This window comes from Bubalus kerabau, chromosome 1 (assembly GCF_029407905.1).
Source record: "Bubalus kerabau isolate K-KA32 ecotype Philippines breed swamp buffalo chromosome 1, PCC_UOA_SB_1v2, whole genome shotgun sequence".
NCBI classification, from domain to species: domain Eukaryota; kingdom Metazoa; phylum Chordata; class Mammalia; order Artiodactyla; family Bovidae; genus Bubalus; species Bubalus kerabau.
In genome coordinates, this window is record NC_073624.1 from 146,024,076 (window position 1) to 146,046,089 (window position 22,014).

Sequence of the window (22,014 nt, forward strand, 5' to 3'; positions counted from 1 at the left end):
AAAAGCAATGCTGTGCCAGAGCCCTTAACACTCTTCTAAAACTTTAAGAGCTGTAAAAGTTCTCTTAAAATGTATTCATCTGTATGCATACATGCTCAGTTACTTCACTGGTGTGCAACTCTATGGACTGCAGCCCACCAGACTCCTCTGTCCATAGGATTCTCCAGGCAAGAATACTGGAATGGGTTGCCAGGGGATCTTCCCAGCCCAGGGACTGAACCTCTGTCTCCTGCATTGCAGGGAGATTCTTTACCACTGAGCCATCTCCCTACCAAATTGCTCATAAGGTAAAGAAAGCAGTAATTTGCATCTTCCTTGTCATTTAATTCTTTTGGAAGTCCAAATGTTGTGAACTTTTAAGTCCAAGTGGTCCTTTTACATTTTCTTCCTTCGGATTTGGTCATAAATACTTAACTATTGTTAATGTAAGAAGTTCTTCCATATAAAGGTGGAAACAATTCAATGTCTAATACAATCTCTCTATATTGTATAAAACCAGCATTTAAAATGATAAAGAAGGAAAATTAGTTGGAATTAATCAGACAATAAGGCAGTATGAAGCAACATTGCCACGTGGTATTTCAGAGTATTAGATACTGGTTACTCCATACATTCCCGGAGTACAGGGAACACAACTAAAAACTTCAGCCTTGTAAATATCCTTTTAAAAGTTATGATTCGTCTTCCTTCTATTCATACTGAGAATGTGCTTCCCAGGTGGCACAGGGGTAAAGAATCCACCTGCTAATGCAGGAGACACAAGAGACGTGAGTTCAATCACTGGATCGGGAGCATCCTGGAGCAGAAAATGCCAATCTGCTCCAGTATTCTTGCCTGTAAAATTCCATGGACAGAGGAGCCTAGTGGGCACTAGTCCATGGGGTCACAAAAAATCAGACACAATTAAGCACATACACATACATACTGAAAATAGTCACAAGATTATTTCTATGATTTAAACTTAAACAAAGAAGCATGGACTTAGGCCACATAGAGCAAAATCTTCTCAAACTCTTTCTTAACATAGGTAGAAGTAATAGAATAGGATATGAAAAAGCATTCAGTTCAGTTCACTTCAGTCACTCAGTTGTGTCTGACTCTTTGTGACCCCATAGACTGCAGCACGCCAGGCTTCCCTGTCCATCACCAATTCCTGGAGATTGCTCAAACTCATGTCCATCACGTCGGTGATACCATCCAACCATCTTATCCTCTGTTGTCCCCTTCTCCTCTGACCTTCAATCTTTCTCAGAATCAGGGTCTTTTCCAATGAGTCAGTTCTTCACATCAGGTGGCCAAAGTATTGGAGTTTCACCTTCAGCATCAGACCTTCCAATGATTATTCAGGACTCATTTCCTTTAGGATTGAATGGCTGGATCTCCTTAGAGTCAAAGGGAATTTCAACAGTCTTCTCCAACACCACAGTTCAAAAGCATCAATACTTTGGTGCTCAGCTTTCTTTATAGACCAACTCTCATATCCATACATGACTGCAGGAAAAACCATAGCTTTGAATAGACAGACCTTTGTTGGCAAAGTAATGTCTCTGCTTTTTAATATTCTGTCTAGTTTGGTCATAGCTTTTCTTCCAAGGAGCAAGTGTCTTTTAATTTCATGGCTGCAGTCACCATTTGCAATGATTTTGAAGCCCAAAAAAGTAAAGTCACTCACTGTTTCCAATGTTTCCCATCTACTTGCCATGAAGTGATGGGAGCAGATGCCACAATCTTAGTTTTCTAAACGTTGATTTTTAAGTCAATTTTTTCACTCTCCTCTTTCACTTTCATCAAGAGGCTCTTTAGTTCCTCTTCCTTTCTGCCATAAAGGTGGTGTCATCTGCATATCAGAGGTTATTGATATTTCTCCCAGCAATCTTGATTCCAGCTTGTGCTTCGTCCAGCATTTCACATGATGTACTCAGCATATAAGTTAAATTATCAGGGTGACAATATGCAGCCTTGACATACACCTTTCCTGATTTGGAACCAGTCTGTTGTTCCATGTCCAGTTCTAACTTGCTTCTTGACCTACATACAGAGGTCAGGAGGCAGGTCATGTGGTCTTGTGTTCCCATCTCTTTAAGAATTTTCCATTGTTTGTTGTGATCCACACAGTCAAAGGCTTTGATGTAGTCAATAAAGCAGAAGTAGATATTTTTCTGGTATTCTCTTGCTTTCTTGAAGATCCAACAGATGATGGCAACTTGATCCTGTTCTTCTGCCTTTTCTAAATCCAGCTTGAACATCTGGAAGTTCACAGTTCACGTGCTGTTTAAGCCTGACTTGGAGAATTTTGAGCATTACTTTACTAGCATGTGAGATGAGTGCAATTGTGAATGCTCACATTCTTCAGCATTGCCTATCTTTGGGATTGGAATGAAAACTGACCTTTTCCAGTCCTGTGGACACTATTGAGTTTTCCAAATTTTCTGACATAATGAGTGCAACACTTTCACAGCATCATCTTTTAAGATTTGAAACAGCTCAACTGGAATTCCACCACCTCCACTAGCTTTGTTCATAGTGATGCTTCCTAAGGCCCACCTGACTTCACATTCCAGGATGCCTGGCTCTAGGTGAATGATCACACCATCGTAGTTATCTGGGTCATGAAGATCTTTTATGTATAGTACTTCTGTGTACTTTTGCCATCTCTTTTTAATATCTTCTGCTTTTGTTATTTCCATACCATTTCTGTCCTTTATTGTGCCCCTTTTTGCATGAAAAATTCATTTGGTATTTCTAATTTTCTTAAAGAGATCTCTAGTCCTTCCCATTCTGTTGTTTTCCTCTATTTCTTTGTATTGATCACTGAGGAAGCCTATCTTATCTCTCCTTGCCATTCTTTGGAACTCTGAATTCAAATGGGTATATCTTTCCTTTTCCTCTTTGCCTTTAGCTTTTCTTCTTTTCTCAGCTATTTGTAAGGATAACCATTTTGCCTTTTTGCATTTCTTTTTCTTGGGGATGGTCTTGATCACTGCCTCCTGTACAATGTCATGAACCTCTGTCCATAGTTCTTTTTTTGTTGGTTTTTTTTTTTTTTCAAAATTTTATTTTATTTTTTAACTTTACAATATTGTATTGGTTTTGCCATATATCAACATGAATCTGCCACAGGTATACATGTGTTCCCCATTCTGAACCCTCCTCCCTCCTCCCTCCCCATACCATCCCTCTGGGTCATCCCAGTGTACCAGCCCCAAGCATCCAGTATCATGCATCGAACCTGGACTGGTGACTCATTTCATATATGATATTATACATGTTTCAATGCCATTCTCCCAAATCATCCCACCCTCTCCCTCTCCCACAGAGTCCAAAAGACTGTTCTACACATTAGTGTCTCTTTTGCTGTCTCGTATACAGGGTTATTGTTACCATCTTTTTAAATTCCATATACATGCATTAGTATACTGCATTGGTGTTTTTCTTTCTGGCTTACTTCACTCTGTATAATAGGCTCCAGTTTCATCCACCTCATTAGAACTAATTCAAATGTATGTTTTTTAATGGCTGAGTAATATTCCATTGTGTATATGTACCACAGCTTTCTTATCCATTCATCTGCTGATGGACATCTAGGTTGCTTCCATGTTCTAGCTATTATAAACAGTGCTGCGATGAACACTGGCGTACACGTGTCTCTTTCAATTCTGGTTTCCTCAGTGTGTATGCCCAGCAGTGGGACTGCTGGGTCATAAGGCAGTTCTATTAAAAATATGGAATGCTTCATGAATTTACGTGTCATCCTTGCACAGGGGCCATGCTAATCTTCTCTGTATCATTCCAATTTTAGTATATGTGCTGCTGAAGCGAGCACTGTCCATAGTTCTTGAGGCACTCTGTCTATCAGATCAAATCCCTTGAATCTATTTGTCACTTCCACTGTATAATCGTAATTGATTTAAGTCAGACCTGACATATCTAGTGGTTTTTCCTACTTTCTTCAATTTAGGTCTGTGTAAAAAGTAGCAGGAGTTGGTTTGCTCTGCCTTGGGCTCCCTCAAAACTCATTTTCCCCACCAAAAGGTCTTTCTTATTGAAAACAGCTTAAACACCATGGAACACCTTTCCAACATCCATGTGTTAGCACAAGCAGATGAGAAAGTTTGTAAATCTCAAAACTAGCTTAGCTCCCACTCAAGAACAAAAGCAAGGAGTGAAAAAAAAATATTCTATAAGATATAGAATTATTGAGAGATTGAAAAGTTAAGAAACAGTAAATGTAATAAATCTTACTTACAGAAGGAAGACAGGCTCAAGATATTCATTACATAACCGTAATTTGTTCATCCAATATGTTGAGAGGACTCTAAGCCACAATTACTCTGTTATGTACTTTCATGGGCTTCCTTGTGGGCACTTGTAAAGAATCCACCCGCCAGAGCAGGAGATGTAAGAGACTCAGGTTCAATCCCTGGGTTGGAAAGATTCCCTGGAGGAGGAAATGGCAACCCACTCCAGTATTCTTGCCTGGAAAATCCCATGGACAGAGAAGTCTGGTGGGCTACAATCTATAATGTTGCAAAGAGTCAGACATGACTGAAGTGACTTAGTACAAACACTGTCTATTTAAAAATTATCAATGAGGCAGAATTGACAAAAAATTATCAATTCTGTCATTTTTACAGAATAAGGAAACAGGGTGTTAAGAAATTTGTTCAATCTTTCTAACTACTAAGGGAGAGAGGGCTCATTATAAACAATGCTTCTGTTTGCAAAAGGGACCGGAGCTATTCCTGGTTGTATGTTGAATGACAAAAGCAGAGAAGCAGGCATGAATGGCTTTCATTCAAACGAAGGCTTCCATTTCCTGCTACATCATCAATTACCAATTTGTAGCAAATATAAGCCATACAGTACCCTTTTAGCTTCAGTTAAATTATGTCCACTTGTTGGTACATTAATATACTGACCACAGCAAAATAGCACATGCATATATCACTTTGACTCAGGATGATAAAATGATTCCTGGTCTGCCCATAAACTCTCAGAATTCTTTTTCCATACCCCACCACCTACCTTATCCAACACATTGGAGGATCACTTACCATGAGGATAAAAAAGAAACCAAATTGTATTAAGAATAAGATTAATAACTTAGAGGAAAGTTGATATTGCAATGTGAGTATTACAATCATAAAGAGCTACAATTTATATTTGAACTTCGTGTTTAAAGTTCCTTAAACTTTAAGTTTAAAGAGACTGTGGTTAAGGATAAAAACAAAAACTACTGTTTATATAATATTTCATTAGTCTCTGGAGATACAGAGATCAATGTAGTAATTAATGCCATAGCTGTGGTTTCTTATATCTCAGTAATCACTAACAGAGGAACCAAAGATCAAATTGCCAGCATCAGTCGGACCATAGAAAAGGAAAAAGAATTCCAGAAAAACATCTACTTCTGCTTCTACTACAGCCTTTGACTGTGTGGATCACAACAAGCTGTGGAAAATTCTTCAAGAGATGGGAATACCAGAATACTGTCCTGCCTTCTGAAAAATCTGTATGCAGGACAAGAAGCAACAGTTAGAACTGGAAATGGAACAATGGACTGGTTCCAAATTAGGAAAGGAGTTCATCAAGGCTGTATATTGTCACCCTGCTTATTTAACTTATATACAGAGTACATCATGAGAAATGCTTGGTTAGATGAAGCACAAGCTGGAATCAAGATTGCTGAGAGAAATATCAGCAACTTCAGAAATGCAGATGACACCACCCTTATGGCAGAAAGAAAGAGGAACTAAAGAGTCTCTTGATGAAAGTGAAAGAGGAAAGTGAAAAAGCTGGCTTTAAACTCAACATTCAGAAAACTAAGATCATGGCACCGGGTCCCATATTTTCAAGGCAAATAGATTGGAAAACAGTGGAAACAGTGACAGACTTTATTTTGGGGGGCTGCAAAATCACTACAGGTGGTGACTGCAGCCATGAAATTTAAAGATGCTTGCTCCCTGGATGAAAGCTATGACCAACCTAGACGGCATATTAAAAAGCAGAGACATTACTTTGCCAATAAAGGTTCATCTAGTCAAAGCTATGGTTTTTCCAGTAGTCATGTATGGATGGGAGAATTGGACCATAAAAAAACTGAGTGCCGAAAAGTTGATGTTTTTGAACTGTGGTGTTGCAGAAGACTCTTTAAAGTCCCTTGAACTGCAAGGAAATCAAACCAGTCAATCCTAAAGGAAATCAACGCTGAATATTCTGATGCTGATGCTGAGCTCTAATACTTTCGCCACCTGATGTAAAGAACTAACTCATTGGAAAAGACCCTAATGCTGGGAAAGAACAAAGGCAGGAGGAAAAGGGGACGACAGAGGATGATATGGTTAGATGGCATCACTGACTCGAAGAACATGAGTTTGAGCAATCTCCAGGAGTTGGCAATGGACATGGAAGCCTGGCATGCTGCAGGCCGTGGGGTAGCAAAGAGTCCAACACAACTGAGTAAATGAACTGAACTGAATTGAATCATTAACAGGGTATAAAAGTGCCTATATAACCCAGAAATTCAGCTAAGCTTCATTGCAGAAGGAAAATACACTAGAATTCATTTCATTTAGCTCATGAATTAAAACTGTTTCCACTAGGCAGTAATGACAGCAATCTAAGAAAAATCTCCTAAATCGATAGCACAGAGTGATACATAAAAAGAGATCCTATTTTTTTCCCCTTCATTTTCTATATCAGTTTCCCTTTCTCCTTCAGTTAACTGGATACTTAGATAAGTCATATATGTCCTATGCCATATATGTCCTAATGAAAACCTTTCACTAAAGTCCTAAGGAAACTGTTTTTAGCATAACTATTATCAACTGTGAAAATAATGCTAATATCAAAATATGAACGTTGTTTCCTTTTGATCCATGGGACAATCTGGTGAGGTAGTCATAAGGAAATTATTTTACTATTCAGGGTTCAAAAGAAAAATATACTAATTAAGCTATATTTTAAAATGGTACATATACATAAAGTATAATAATGAAGTGAGTTCTGACTTGATTAATGTCATAATTTTCTTACTGTAATAATTAAGAAACAAAGGTACAAATGCTATGAAACGATTGATGCCAGAATTTGATTCAGTCAGTATTGGACAAATCAGAAGACTCTGACATCATTTCAAATTTCCACAATTGCCAAAAGTTAATTCAGTTTTGGACACTAAAGAAACAATTTGGAAAGTAAGGCTGGATCACTGAAGCATGATTTTCATTTATTTCTTCTGTGTTAGGGGTCAAAGAGGAAACTGTCTCAGTGATTCTCTACTTCACTGAAACAAAACTTTATTTTAGTTCACGGTGAATAAACTATGTAAGAAATCAATTTAATGACCTTTATTGAGATACTATTGGATATAAGATACTGTGCTAAATGGTCTGCAAACATACATAAATTACAGCTGTATTATTTTTTAGGGCTGCCTTAACACATTATCACAGACTAGTTGGCTTAAACAACAGAGATTTATTTTCTCAGTTTCAAAGCTGCAAGTCCAAGATCAAGGTATAGTGAAAGGAAAGTGAAGTAGCTCAGTCGTGTCCAACTCTTTGTGACCCCGTGGACTGTAGCCTACCAGGCTCTTCCCTCCATGGGATTCTCCAGGCAAGGGTACTGGAGTAGGTTGCCATTTCCTTCTCCAAGATCAAGGTATGGACAGGGTTTATTCCTCTAATGCCTCTTCTTAGCTTGTACATTTCCTATATCTTCTATATAGATACCTGGTCTTCACATGTGGACATGTTTATGTCCTAATTTCTCTTCCATAAAGACATTGGTCATATTGGACTAGGGCTCAACCTAATAACCTCATTTTAACTTACTTACATCTTTAAAGACTCTAGCTCCTTTTAGAGTTACATTCTGAGATACTGAGGGTTATGGCTTAAACATATAAATTTTGGAGAACACAATTCACCCAACAATAGCATCCCTGCCCTCCAGGACTTTTAAAATAATAAAGGAAAAACATAAAAGTATTTATAAGGCATAAAGTGGTAAAATTTATAGCCTTTCTAAGTGAAAGGTGCAGAGAAATAGAGGAAAACAATAGAACGGGAAGGATTAGTAATCTCTTCAAGAAAATTAGACATACCAAGGGAGTCTTTCATGCAAAGACAGGTACAATAAAGGACAGAAAGTGTATGGACCTAAAAAAAGCATAAGATATTAAGAAGAGGAGGCAATACACAGAACTATATAAAAAAAATCTTAATGACCTGGATAACCATGATTGTCTGATCACTCACCTAGAGCCAGACATCCAGGAGTGTAAAATATAGTGGGCCTTAGAAAGCCTCACTTGAACAGAGCTAGTGGAGGTTATGGAATTCCAGTGGAGGCAATTCAAATCCTAAAAGGTGATGCTATTAAAGTCCTGAACTCAATATGCCAGTAATTTGGAAATCTCAGCAGTGGCCACAGGACGGAAAAAGGTCAGTTTTCAGTCCAATTATAAAGAAGGGCAATGGCAAAGAATGTTAGAACTACTGCAAAATTGCACTCACTTCACATGCTAAAAAACTAAGATTATGGCACCTGATCCCATCACTTCATGGTAAACACATGGGGAAATAATGCAAAGAGTGAGAGACTTTATTTTCTTGGGTTCCACAATCACTGCAGATGGTGACTGCACTCATGAAATTAAAAGACGCTTGCTCCTTGGATGAAAAGCTATGACAAACCTAGACAGCATATTAAAAAGCAGAGACATCACTTTGCTGACAAAGGTCCATCTAGTCAAATATAGTTTTTCTAGTAGTCATGTATGGATGTGAGAGTTGGATCATAAAGAAGGCTGAGTGCCAAAGAATTGATGCTTTTGAACTGTGATGCTTTAAAAGACTCTCAAGAGTCCCTTGGACAGCAAGGAGATCACTCCAGTTAATCCTAAAGGAAATCAACATTGAATATTCATTGGAAGGACTGATGCTGAAACTGAAGCTCCAATACTTTGGCCACCTGATGTGAAGCACCAACTAATTAAGAAAGACCCTGATGCTGGGAAAGGTTAAAGGCAGGAGGAAAAGGGGACAACAGAGGATAAGATGGTTGGATGGCATCACCAACTCAATGGATATGAGTTTGAGCAAGTTCTGGGAGAAAATGAAAGACAGGGAAGCCTGGCATGCTGCAGTCCATGGGTTCACAAAGAATCAGACATGACTGAGAGACTGAAGAGCAACAACATTCACTAGCAAGGTCATGCTCAAAATCCTCCAAGCTAGGCTTCAACAGTACGTAAACTGAGAACTTCCAGATATACAAGCTGGATTTATAAAAGGCAGAGGAGCCAGAGATCAAATTGCCCACATCTGTTGAATCATAGAAAAAGCAAGAGAATTCCAGAAAAACATCTACTTCAGCTTTATTGACTATGTTAAATCCTTTGACTGTGTGGACCACAACAAACTGTGGTAAAGTTATACAACAAATTCAAAATTTTAAAGGATCATGTTGAGAGTGATAGTGCTTAGCCATGTCTGACTCTTTGCAAATCCATACACTGCAGCCCACCAGACTTCTCTTTCCATAGAATTTTCTAGGCAAGAATACTGGAATGGGTAGCCATTGCCTTCTCCAGGGGATCTTTGATCAGAGATCAAACCCTGATCTGCTGCATTGCAGGCCAATTCTTTACCACGTGAGCCACAAGGGAAGCCCATAGAAAGGCTTAAAGGAGGAAAAGGTTTAAAGGATAAAATAGTTGTCTAAGGATAGGATTTCAGCATATTGAGATTAATATAGTGAAAAGGGCAGAAAATGACATGATTGGAATAGGCACTGTGTAACACTATTTTTTCTTTTAATAGTTATGTATGGATGTGAGACTTGGACTGTGAAGAAAGCTGAGCGCCAAAGAATTGATGCTTTTGAAGTGTGGTGTTGGAGAAGACTCTTGAGAGTCCCTTGGACTGCAAGGAGATCCAACCAGTCCATTCTGAAGGAGATTAGTCCTGGGTGTTCTTTGGAAGGAATGATGCTAAAGCTGAAACTCCCAATACTTTGGCCACCTCATGCAAAGAGTTGACTCATTGGAAAAGACTGTGATGCTGGAAGGGATTGGGGGCAGGAGGAGAAGGGGACGACAGAGGATGAGATGGCTGGATGGCATCACCAACTCGATGGACATGAGTTTGAGTGAACTCCCGGAGGCCTGGCATGTTGCAATTCATGGGGTCGCAAAGAGCGGATATGACTGAGCAACTGAACTGAACTGAACTGAATCAAGCTTACTCTGATTGACATATACTAGTATTTAAGATGATAAAGGTCATTTGGTTGCTGATAGGAAAAACAGCAATACAAAAATCATATTTTCTTCTGTTTTCTATGTAAAATATGCCACAGGCAAATATCAATACAAATTAAACATATCATTTTAATTTTTAATATATCATTAAACCTGTGGATTTTTTTTAAAGAAACAGAGAATTAGAATTTTACCCACTATAAAGCAGAAGATACAGATAATAAAAGTCCAATAGGAGTTAGATTATCCTTGTAAGAAATTTATATATCTAAAATTATGCCTATAGCTCTTTGTTCTGAGGGTCAGTTCCCAAATTTATGTGATGCAGTAGTATTTTAAATTATTTCCTATAATGAAGTGTCACTATCTGAGTTTTTTAAAAAAAGTAGATTTGTGATATTTTATTACCAGTGAGTATAACCTATGTTTAATTGCCCAACAAATTACTTTTAGTCCTGTTTGTTAAATAAGGAATATTTCTGACAATAAAAATAAAATATTATCAATTTTAATTTATTTTATTTAAGAAACAGAAGATAATAGTAAGGAATCTACATAGAATACCCTTATTATATATTTAGAGGAGGAAAAATACTGAACTTTCAATGGAATCATAATAAATTTGTGCTTCTTTATACTTCTTACATATGTCACTAGCAGATAAAATGAATTTATACTTACTACTTAAAATTATGACAATTCAGTAGCACTTAGCCATGTCATATTAAAATGTGGTAAAGTACAAGATTTTCATTTGGTTCACAGATATTTTTCCAAAGGCACATTGAAGTTTTCACATCTACTATCATGACAATATTTAGGCTAGTGTGATAAATGTTTGAAACATATTTAAACTCCACATTTTGTATCACTTATTAGTGCCTAATTAAGTAGAAAAAGTTTAAGTTCAGTGAATTTAAAAACCAAAATTAAAGTAAATCAGATTTTACATTAGGATATAAAGATCCTGGCATATAAACCTTTAGCACTGCAGGAAATGAGCTTCATCTCTTACACCCGTGAAAGGTACAGTGTGATTATTCTGTATAATTATATATCGAGGAGAAGCCTTGATTTGGATACAGGACTATACCAAAATAAAAGAAATAATCACTTTGCATAGCTGTTCTTAATTTTTGCAGTTGCCTGAAATAGTTATGCTACATATACATTCTGGCTTTGCCTTAATGCCTGTGTTGGGAGGCTCTGAGATATGAACTGAGTAAAATCTGCCCTAGATCACTTGGAGGTTACATCTATAGAAATCAAATGAGAGTTTATTAAGTAAAAAGTATTTAAAGAAACCATTATTTAAATATCTGCTGTATATCAAGCACTATTTATGGCACTGAAATGAAGAAAAACCTGACAATCTTGACACATCCATGATGTGTGTTTGCTTCTCTTTCTTTGACTGAATCTTCACTCATCTGATATTTTGAGTGGTGTTCTTTTGGGATGTTTCTTTTGTTTAGCTTTAAAGTCTTCAGAATCTGATTAACTTCTGAAGAGGGAGAAAAGAGTCTCATACTCACCCAAACCATATCTAGTCTAGCTCAAAGGGGTAATTATTTTGCTCTATCATGATCATACAAAATAGTCCACATGACCAACCAAAGATTAATAGAAGAAGGGACTTGAGCTTTTGTTAATTATTTGACTCAAAAACTGAATGAGTAACAATATTTAAGAGTTAGGTACATCTTTCTCCCCAAGTCAAGGAAGTTCCAGATGCTTGTGTCATTTTTATTTCTTTTATCAGCATCTTATAGTTTTCAGAGCGCAGTTCTTTTACCTCCTTAGATAGGTTTATTCCTTAGTTTTTTATTCTTTTTGATGTGATGGTAAATGGAATTGTTTCCTTAATTTTGCTTTCTGATCTTTCATTATTAGCATATAAGAATACAAGAGATTTCAAAGCTTTTGCATAGTAACGGAAACCACCAACAAAATGAAAAGACAATTCACAAAATGGGAAAAAAACATTTGAAAATGAAGCAACTAAAAATGGATTAATATCCAAAATAAACAGTTCATTCAGCTCAATATCAAAAAACAAACAACCCAATAAAAATATACTACTACTACTAAGTCGCTTCAGTCATGTCTGACTCTGTACAAACCCATAGATGGCAGTCCACCAGGCTCCCTTGTCCCTGGGATTCTCCAGGCAAGAACACTGGAGTGGGTTGCCATTTCCTTCTCCAATGCATGGAAGTGAAAAGTGAAAGTGAAGTCGCTCAGTCGTGTCTGACTCTTAGTGACCCCATGGACTGCAGCTCACCAGGCTCCTCTGTCCATGGGATTTTCCAGGCAAGAGTACTGGAGTGGGGCACCATTGCCGTCTCCACAATCAAAATATGGGCAGATCTAAATAGACATTTCTCAAAAAAGAAAAAAAAATACACACAGATGGAAAAAAAAGCACATGAAAAGATGTTTAACATCACTACCTTAGAGAAATGCAAATCAAAACTCCATTGAGGTAACACCTCACACGTATCAGAATAGCCATCATCAAAAATAAATCTACAAACAATGATGGAAAGAGTGGAGGAGAAGTTGTGGAGAAAAGAGAACACTTCTACCTTGTTAGTGGAAATGTAAATTGAAACAGCCACTCTGTAGAACAGTATAAAGGTTACTGAAAAAACTAAAATGCCTACTATATGATCCAGCAATCCCACTCCTGATGTATGTCCGGGAAAAAAATAATAATTTGAAAATACACACACACTCCAATGTTCATTGAAGTACTATTGACTATTTATAGCCAAGACATGGAAGGAACCTAAATGTCCACCAATAGAGGAGAGTTAGAAGATGTGGTTTATATATACAATTGAATATTATTCAGCTATAAAAAAGAAGGAAATAATGCTATTAGGAGCAATATGGATGGGCCTAGAGAGTGTCATACTGAGTGAAGTAAACTCATAAACAACTGAAATGTATTTCTCACTCTTCTGGAGGCTGGGAATCCAAAATCAAGGCAAAGCCCTCTTTAATTTATACCCAGTGCCTTTTGCTATAGCCTGGTGGGCTGCCGTCTATGGGGTCGCACAGAGTCGGACACAACTGAAGCGACTTAGCAGCAGCAGCGCAGTCGGGGAAGACGTTAGGAATCTTTGTGGTGTCTGCTTTATGAAAATATTAATCTAATTCATGAAGACTTCACCCTCATGACCTAAGAACCTTCCAAAGGCCCTGCCTTCTAGTATTTTCACACTGTATATTATTATAATATCCCAGGTGGCACAACGGTAAAGAAGCTGCCTACCAATTTAGGAAATACAGGAGATGCAGGTTCAATCCCTGGGTCAGGAAGATTCCCCGGAGTAGGAAATAGCACCCTACTCCAGTATGCTTGCCTGGAAAATTCCATGGGCAGAGGAGCCTGGAAAGCTACAGTCCATGGGGTCACAAAGAGTTGGACACAATTGAGCAACTGAGCACATATGCATTAGTATTTCAGCATATGAATTTTGCAGAGACACAAACCTTCAGACAATAGCAAAGTGATATAATTATTAACATTTTAGAGGAGATCATTTAGTGAGTCAGAGGTTCATTTATTTCCTGAAGATCATAGATCCAGTAGGATCTGGCAGACTTGTCACTTCTAAGCATAGTTAACCCTTTCTAAACAGACACTTTTCTTTCTATGCTTTCCATAAATTCAAGAGATAAAATCCATTGTTTTGATGTCTAATCTATAAGAGTTCTTTTAGAGGTGACATTTTAGTGATAATTATATGTGCTTTGTGAAAAGCTAGCTCTTGGCTGCTTTTGTTCTGTATACATAAATTGTTCATAGAACAAGCTCTGGAGCCACTCTGTAAGTGGAAGTTTTTATTGTTTTCTTAATAAAAATTTCCTAGGATGCTATCAAAGTCCTTGAGTCTATGTCAACACAAATTTGCAAGCTCAGATACATGACGTCATATTTTCAGACCTTGTATCTGCACCCACATGGGTAGCAAGGGGCATGCTTCTTTATGGGTCCAGAGGAAGACTTTTGCATAACATATAGGGAGGGATCAGCCTGTTTTTCCTGCCTAAAACCCCTTCATCTCTAGCTGAAAATTGGTCTTTCAGAATGTTCAAGAGCACCTATTAGACTCATTAGCAGGTGGGGTGAGGAGGTGGTTGGGGACAGGGTGTAGGCATCATGTCACAAAGATAAACTTCCCATGTAATCCCTTATCTGACCATAAAATGTCCACAAGATTCACCCTATGAAGGATTTTGAATCATTCATATTACATTGATAAAATACATATGCTTAGAGTTGAAACACTCTGTTTTTGTTAAAAGTTCCTGTCAGTATATCTGGCTCTGGCAAATACTATGGCTATTGAGAACTGTTCATGCACTCACTGAGACAGTTTTAAAGAAATACTTACTTAAAGATCTATTTTATCTTTCATACCCTTTGTAAGTACATAGTTAACACATCTGTACAATTTAGGAATTCTTAAAAAATATCTCAATACAAATTTAAAATGCAAGTGATTGGTGCTATTTAATCAATAGGATTATTGATGTTTATGACAGCTCCACCTTAGAGTTCTGATAAAAATTGTTAAATCTGACTGATTTTGATAAAGTCAAAATAGAACTCCTAATTACAGACTTTCTAAATACTGAATTTATAACATTCAAACAACAATCCTGCTGTATACTTACTGTTCATTCAAATGAGAGCATTGAGTGAATTCACATGTTAGTACATGGAATGATGTGTGTTTAATTTCAGTTGGCATGCCCAAACTACTCTTCAGTTATGTACGTATAGGCAGAACTTCAGAATATAATTATCAATAGGGACTACATCAGGGGAGCTCATTCAATCATTTTTGAATGTAACCTTTCCCCCTGTCATTCCTTATGTAAAACTGTGTGTATAATTTGTCTGGAGTCTCTGCAATGACAGCCATACATCATCACATGAAAATATAATCACAGAGGACTGAGAGTAAGAAAACTTAAAACCACAATAAGACTGTGTCCTGATTTTAGCCAATGGCATGCAATATCCTGGCTGCAAGTTATCCTAGGACTATTCTGATGAAGCAGAGCTCCTTTTCCTACTAAATTCACACCTGGGGTTTTCAACCTGAGTTATGTTTAAGTCAACAAATTGGCTTTCACCTCACCTTTCTATTGTCATGTCTCGGATGTGTGTGTGTCAGGCTTATGTTTTAATTTCTTGGAGGAGGGCTGGAGAGAGTGAGGGAATACCTGCTTTATATTGAGTTTACTTTATTTTCACTTCTGAGAGCAAAGAAAGCATTGTTTTGCTCCAAACTATCTATTTCTATAAGGATGTTTCTCAGCATCTGGTGTTAGTTATCTGAAATATTGATGCCACTACCAATTAAAATTTTAGACAATTTACATTTTCTTAAAAATGTTCAGGGCTTTATATGATGTCATCTGTTGATTTTCTGAGTCCAGTATTAATCCAGACGGACCCTTTGTTCCTATAATATCGGTCACCATGCCACCCCTCAAATACACCATGCACTTTCACATGCTTTTCTCTCTTTCTGAATTGTTATTTCAGTTTCTTCCAGGTTCAATTCAACAGTTCAGTTTAACCACTATCTCCTTAACAATCCTTCCCTCAATATCCTGACATCTCATCAATCTTTCCCTCAATGCCCACCATCATTAATTGCACAGCATTTGAGTTCCCTACAAGCAAATATTGTCCCCTTTCCTTCTTTGCATCCTCTTCCATTTCCCAGCAAACTGCTTTGCATGTAGTTGATATCCCATACACTTTTATCAAAATTCATTTTTGTAGAATATCATTTCAAATATTGGGCTTCCCTGGTGACTTGGGAGTAAAGAAAGCACTTCCCAGTGCAGGAGATGTGGGTTCAATCCATGAGTTATGAAGATCCCCAGAAGAAGGAAATGTCTACCCACCCCAGTATTCTTGCCTGGGAAACCCCATGGACAGACGAGCCTGTTGGCCTATAGTCCATAGGATCACAAACAGTCAGACACAACTTAGCAACTAAACAACAACAGTTTCAAATCTCAAGGTTAAAAGAATATATTTTACACCACCATGCCTTTAATCAATTAAAATCTCAAGTAGGTGTTGAAGGGATACATAAAAGAATGCGTGATGATAGATAATTGGTTATAATTATTTAATGAATCATTGCATAGATATGTGCTATGCGTCATTTTTATCCCAACACCTATTCCATAAACATTATATGAGATTAAATAATGCTTAGTTTATGGGCAATTAATTAACATTTGAATCTTTCTACTGAGTCTGGTGTGCTACATTCCATGGGGTCAGAAAGGGTCAGACACAGATTAGTGACTAAACAACAATTTAGAATTAAGAAGGAAAAGAAAATTTATTTTCATTTCCTTTTGTCAAATGATTCAGATAAAACTTTACAGATGCCATGGCATTTGGTCCCATCACTTCATAGCAAACAGATGGGGAAACAATGGAAACCATGACAGACTTTATTTTCTTGGGCTCTAAAATCACTGCAGATGGTGTCTGCAGCCATGAAATTAAAAGACACTTGCTCCTTGGAAGAAAAGCTATGAAAAACCTAGACAGCATATTAAAAAGCAGAGACATCACTTTGCCAACAAAGGACCATCTAGTCAAAACTATGGTTTTTCCAGTAGTCATGTATGGATGTAAGTTGGACCATAAAGAAAGCTGAGCACTGAAGAATTGATGTTTTTTATCTGTGGTGTTGGAGAAGACCCTTGAGAGTCCCTTGGACTGCAAGGAAATCAAACCAGTCTATCCTGAAGGAAATCAGTCCTGAAAATTTATTGGAAGGACTGATGCTTAAGCTGAAACTCCAATACTTTGGCCACCTGATGCAAAGAACTGGCACAGTGGAAAAGATCCTGATTCTGGCAAAGATTGAAGATGCGACAAGAAGGGGTAGACAAAGGATGAGATGGTTAGATGGCATCACTGACTCAATAGACAGGAGTTTGAGCGAACTCCTAGAGTTTGTGATGGACAGGGAAGCCTGACATGCTGCCGTCCATGGGGTCACAAAGAGTCGGACATAACTGAGCAACTGAACTGAACTGAAAGATCAAGTTTGCTATAGTTTCATGAACACAGAGGGCTTTGCTATAGCATTTTTGATGGCAGTATCAGAGTTACATTTGTGTCACTAAGTCAAAGTCACAGAACATTGTGATGATTAATGCTTGTATTTTTCATAATTTGAATTTTTAATAAAATATTCATTTCAAAGCTGAACACATTTAATGAAAGCATAACACATAAATGCTCCCAAATTAATCTTGAAAAATTATTAGTAAGAAGATGAGTACTTTTTTTTTTCATTCAATAAATACCTACTGAAAACCTTCAAGCAAAATTTTGGAAGCAGAAGGATCAATTAGAAAGATTACATGACAATTCAAGTAAGAGACAGAGGCTTGAACTGGAGTCAGAGCAATGGACATGGACATTAAAGAGAAATGTAGGATATGGAATAAAGAAAATTTTCAAGTATCCTCCAATACTATAATTCACAGAGAATCGATAAGATGTTATCTTTAAAATGAAAAAAAAAAAAAAAAAAACCTGTTACAGTAAAGGAACAGCAGTGCTAATTCTAATCAATGAGTGGTCAATCTCCTCTTTAGAAAATTCCAGATCCTTGTCAGTGACTGCCTCCATTGTTCATGTAGTCCCCTCTCTCCAATAATCTCCATCATTATGACTGTCTTGCAAGTTATCTTTTCCACTTTTACTCATTATTAAGTCTCCAGTACCTTTTGGAGGGTTTAGCATTTAAAACTATGCAGTAAATATTTAATGAATAAATGAAAGAATAAGTGAAACAAAAGCCATATCTTCACAAACCCTCATACTTATTCAGTTCTTAGTAATTACTGAATGGCTCTTATGTCCAAGTCATTCCATTTTCCATCAAAGTTTCCATCTTCTAAATTCAATTCCTTGGGATTAAAGCTCACTATGAGTCAATTCTCCAAGCCAGGCTTCAGCAATATGTGAACCGTGAACTTCCTGATGTTCAAGTTGGTTTTAGAAAAGGAAGAGGAACCACAGATCAAATTGCCAACATCCGCTGGATCATGGAAAAAGCAAGAGAGTTCCAGAAAAATATCTATTTCTGCTTTATTGACTATGCCAAAGCCTTTGACTGTGTGGATCACAGTAAACTGTGGAAAATTCTGAAAGAGATGGGAATACCAGACCACCTGATCTGCCTCTTGAGAAATTTGTATGCAGGTCAGGAAGCAACACTTAGAACTGGACATGGAATACAGACTGGTTCCAAATAGGAAAGGAGTACGTCAAGGCTGTATATTGTCACCCTGTTTATTTAACTTATATGCGGAGTACATCATGATAAACGCTGGGCTGGAAGAAGCACAAGCTGAAATCAAGATTGCCAGGAGAAGTATCAATAACCTCAGATATGCATATGACATCACCCTTATGGCAGAAAGTGAAGAAGAACTCAAAAGCCTCTTGATGAAAGTGAAAGTGGAGAGTGAAAAAGTTGGCTTAAAGCTCAACATTCAGAAAACGAAGATCATGGCATCTGGTTCCATCACTTCATGGGAAATAGATGGGGAAATAGAGGAAACAGTGTCAGACTTTATTTTTGGGGGCTCCAAAATCACTGCAGATGGTGACTGAAGCCATGAAATTAAAAGATGCTTACTCCTTGGAAGGAAAGTTATGACCAACCTAGATAGCATATTCAAAAGCAGAGACATTACTTTGCCAACAAAGGTTCGTCTAATCAAGGCTATGGTTTTTCCTGTGGTTATGTATGGATGTGAGAGTTGGACTGTGAAGAAGGCTGAGCGTCGAAGAATTGATGCTTTTGAACTGTGGTGCTGGAGAAGACTCTTGAGAGTCCCTTGGACTGCAAGGAGATCCAACCAGTCCATTCTCAAGGAGATCAGCCCTGGGATTTCTTTGGAAGGAATGATGCTTATGCTGAAACTCCAGTGCCACCTCATGTGAATGGTTGACTCATTGGAAAAGACTCTAATGCTAGGAGGGATTGGGGGCAGGAGGAGAAGGGGACGACAGAGGATGAGATGGCTGGATGGCATCACTGACTCGATGGATGTGAGTCTCAGTGAACTCCAGGAGTTGGTAATGGACAGGGATGCCTGGCGTGCTGTGATTCATGGGGTCGCAAAGAGTAGGACACGACTGAGCGACTGATCTGATCTGATCTGATGAGTCAATTAATACTATAGTTCAAAAGGCTGGTTTATGTGTCAATATGTTTCCTCTTAGAAACTCACATCTTAAACAGAGATCTTAAATATTTTTATACTTCCACATGGATAACTGGTGATATCAGGTCCAATGGTAGGCTGGAAATACAGAGTTTATCAAATCTTATCAGGGCTTTCTAAACATAGGATAGAACTTGATGTGGTCAAAGAATCTTCAGACCAGCTATTTCTGACAGGTGTTTTGTTACAGTGTTTTCAGAGAATGACAAAATGTGTAGTTAACGGTGTGGGGATAATCCCTGTAGTGAGTGATAAGACAGAAGTTTTGGGACCTATGCATTTTGAAGATTTTTTTTCTAATTACTTGTAAGATGACACCAATAGTATTACATAAATTAACATTAAACTGAAATCAGACAACTGAATGTTAGAGAACTTAGTTTGAAAGTGGATTTGGGTCACTGTTTCATTTTATTCTTGCACATAAAATTTTTATACATAATAAATTTGTGAGGTAACTACATTCCTTATGATTTTCAAGAAAGGACTGATTGCACTTATTTTTGGAATTTTCTGTGTACAGCAAGAAACAAAAAAGGTTTTTAAAAATTGATATTTTCACTTCTGTATATGAGAAACTGGTGATTACCTAAACACATAATTTTAAAATCATTAATGATATTACTATATTTGGAAATGCAATAGAAGAACTAAAGATGTTTGGTATTTTATTTAAAAAATGCCATTATCCCAAGAGCTACTGATCCACATTGGAAGATTTGCTGCTGCTGCTGCTAAGTCGCGTCAGTTGTGTCCAACTCTGTGCAACCCTATAGACGGCAGCCCAACAGGCTCCCCCGTCCCTGGGATTCTCCAGGCAAGAATACTGGAGTGGGTTGCCATTTCTTTCTCCAATGCATGAAAGTGAAAAGTGAAAGTGAAGTTGTTCAGTCTTGTCCGACTCTGTGTGACCCCATGGACTGTAGCCCACCAGGCTCCTCCATCCATGGGGTTCTCCAGGCAAGAGTACTGGAGTAGGTTGCCATTACCTTCTCTGATTGGAAGATCTAGTCATGCTAAAACATATATATGGGCAAACGTCTTATGAATGTGATTTATTCCTTTGTTAATGAAAATAAAATAATAAAGTCCAAGAATCTTTTCTCACTGATTTTAGGATTCATTTATATATACGTATATATGTATATATATATATACAAAATATGGAGAGCCGATGTCCTGAGAATCCATAACTTTTAACAATTGACTCAGGAGAAAGTAAGAATGTTTTCAAGACCCCTATTTTTTTTAATGTATTGTTTTTATTGAAGAATAATTGCTTTTCAGAATTTTGTTGTTTTAAGACCCCTATTCTTTATCCTTATAAAACATCAAAATAATTTAGCATTGTTATCAACTACTGGAAGAAAATCCAAAAAAGATGAAATACTTACTTAAAAATTTGAAAATGTAATATTCTCAAGGTAATTCATAGTTATGAAATCCTAAGAACTAGCCAGTCAGTCACTCTACCTGGCAAACAGAAACTGTGAATACAAACAGCATATTCTAAAATTAATTGTAAAGTAGTACCAGAGAGGTCATTCAAAAGCTGTCCCACACGGAAGCTGTCAGATTGTGACTATGATTAGCCATCTTAAGAAAGGTAACTCATCCGTAGGTTGGCCTATGATCTTGAATTTAGGACTTCTGAACTGGTACTAAAAATATGCATAGAGTCAACTAAATTCTTTCTCATTTATTTGACTGGGAAAATTCTGAGAAGTCATTAGTGTTAGGTAGGAAGTTAGGCATGAGCAACTAGGGGTGGCCCAGTCAAAAAAGATTCGAGCTGATCTCAAACCCCACCCTAGACATACTCCAATACAGCCCAAGAGAGCTCATAGATATCCTATAAAATAACCACAGAGACTTCTCCAACTCCAGAGCATGTTACCTACGTGCACAGTGGATGCAAACTAACCACAAGGACTTCTCCAACTCTGGCACATGTGCCCCTGATGCATAGCTACATCCTCAAGTGACCTTAGGCAGCCTGGAGCCTATTAAAGGTTCATAAATACTCTATACATAATACATACATCTGATTTTAACAGACTGAATTATGGGAAAGACATGCATAATAGAGCCAGTTGTTACATAACTTGCAACTGCCAATCAAAACTGTTAGTCCACACCCCCACAGATGAATATGTAAAAGCCCTATCTTAAAAATTCTGTACATCATTATTCTAGCACCCATGCCTCTCTTGGCTTGGCTCACCTCTCCCTTGAGGTTCTTTTTCTTCTTTCTTCAAGAAAAAATGCTTTTGCCATGAGTAAGACCTCAGATTCATCATTGGCAGGAAACCTGCCAATGTGGGAGTATTTATGTCACAGAAATCAAGCAAGTGCTATGAATTAGGACTATTACTTTCTCTGGTTACAGTTGGTTGTTAACCATTTATCAGCACTCAGAGCCCATCATGGAAATCCCATTTCCT

General features: G+C 37.5%; 1 protein-coding gene and 1 non-coding gene across 21 annotated transcripts in view; both read right to left on the minus strand.

Annotated features, from left to right (window-relative positions):
* CTNNA3 (catenin alpha 3) overlaps nt 1–22,014 on the minus strand; it is a 1,911,430-nt gene that overhangs the window by 601,899 nt on the left and 1,287,517 nt on the right. The gene's annotated exons all lie outside the window — the stretch shown is intronic.
* On the minus strand, nt 3,717–3,823 carry LOC129642461 (U6 spliceosomal RNA). The gene has a single exon (XR_008709731.1). It is a non-coding gene; the product is annotated as a U6 spliceosomal RNA (small nuclear RNA).